The sequence below is a fragment of the Tiliqua scincoides genome, chromosome 13 (genome assembly GCF_035046505.1).
Source record: "Tiliqua scincoides isolate rTilSci1 chromosome 13, rTilSci1.hap2, whole genome shotgun sequence".
NCBI classification, from domain to species: domain Eukaryota; kingdom Metazoa; phylum Chordata; class Lepidosauria; order Squamata; family Scincidae; genus Tiliqua; species Tiliqua scincoides.
Genome location: NC_089833.1, coordinates 7,882,017 through 7,883,946, shown reverse-complemented (window position 1 = coordinate 7,883,946; position 1,930 = coordinate 7,882,017).

Genomic DNA, 1,930 nt, shown 5'->3' with positions numbered 1-1,930 from the left:
CTTTCTGGGGTGATGGACTGGAAAGATAAGCTGCTGTGGTGCAGGATGCTAAGTGCCATGTGAGGAAGGCGTTTTTTGAACGCTGAATCTGGCCTGTGGACCTGCTGTCTTAAGGGATGACTAGTCCTTGTTGATGTGCTGTGCCTTGCCCCCCTGGCTCAGGCACTTATGGCATGTTGGAGATGCCGGTTATCATATGCACTACCCCTTAATGGATTCTGGTACTTCAGAATGTTCCACTGCCGTTTACAAAGGCACACAGTACCCTTGTTTACAACCTATTTTAACCTGAGGCCAGATGCTACTTTGACTGTCTTGGGCAAATGGGATGCCTCTGTGAACTGATGGCATTTTCTGGATGATAAAATATATGCAAATAATTTACATGGAAGCCTTCTGTGTTGCATGTTTCACTTGTTCCTTCTATATACCTGTAGTTTCCTTATCCTCATCCTTGCTTTGCTTTTTGTGCTCCCTTTTCTTCTTCCTTAAAATGTATAATGGAAAAGAGACAACATAATGTCCAATTCAAATTTAAAGCTCCATTTCTGCTAGAAGCTGATGATGGAAATTAAGCCCAGAACTCTTATTCAAATTCATGGGAGGCTTAGAGGCTCCAAAAATCAAAAGGTAATGCTTTTCACTACAGCTGACACCCTGTTACTTGATGACAACTGATTGTTTATGAAACTGTGCTATGAATTGTCCTTACAACGAAGTTGATTACACTAATGCAATCATCTGAATACGATGTCTTTGACAGGTGGGGCCTGCATTTTCCACTGCACCCACCTGTGTATCACCTGTACTGAGCAAGTGTTGATGAAATGGTGCCCCCGGTTGTCTGGTGATTCTTGCACAGAGCATAAGATCATTTCCCAACAGGCTTGTTTTGTAGGGACCCAGAAGACTGGGCTCCTTTGTATGACTTATGCCTCCTCAGAATGTATGCCAAGGTACAAAGCTTGTTGCTGATGACTGCATGGATTTGAGAAACACTGGACAGGCTAAATTCTTTTGAAGGAAGGTAATGTCAATGACAGTTCATGCTGGCTAGCAATGATGTGTGTTTTATATAAAAAACTTTTTATATATCTGTCTACTGGCTTTATTGGTGAGTAGAGAAATCCTGGTAACATTGGATACAAAATGCTTGAGGAAATATTGACAGCTGCATGAGTAGGTTTGATAGGCAGAGCACTGCCATGCTGTTGTGGGGGTGGGCATGCTGGAAAACAGGGCCCAATCCTATCCAATTTTCCAGTGCTGGTGCAGCTGTGCCAGTGGGGAGGCAGTCCCAGAAGCCTTCTCAAGGTATGCAAACATTTGTCCCCTTACCCTGGGGCTGCATTGCAGTTGCACCAGTGCTGGAAAGTTGGATAGGATCAGGTCCTTAATCTGCAACTACCAGAACCACAGCAGGCAAACATCAGTAGAGAGTATGAATTCTATATGGGGGGGGGGCTTTCTGGGCTAACCCTTAGCAGCTCTTTCTGGAAACATCTGAATATTTCAGGTGGTCACTGAGCCTGCTTGAGCAAAAGTTAAGGCTCATCAGCCTGAGCCTGGACATAACATGAATAGAGAGTGGAGTACCCTTGAGCATGTGTAATCCAGCACTTAGAAAGTGCCACCTGAAGGACTCATTTAAATGCACCTTGTGTTTAGATAAAAACTGATTCTAGGGGTACTTATCAGTCTTGTTTTAGCAAAGGGTGATGGGCACCAATTCAGGATACATCTTCAGCATTGGTGTGCCAATAGGTGCTTGCAAGCAGGCTGGTACAGTTGCACTAGCTCAAATTGTGTGCAAAGGGCTGGCTTGGTGTGGCGTGGCCTACCACTCTGTTGTGAGAACACCTAGTGTTCCCCCTACAAAAAGTGCAGATGCTAATGCCATTTCACTCTTGTCACTAGACTAGTACTTCCA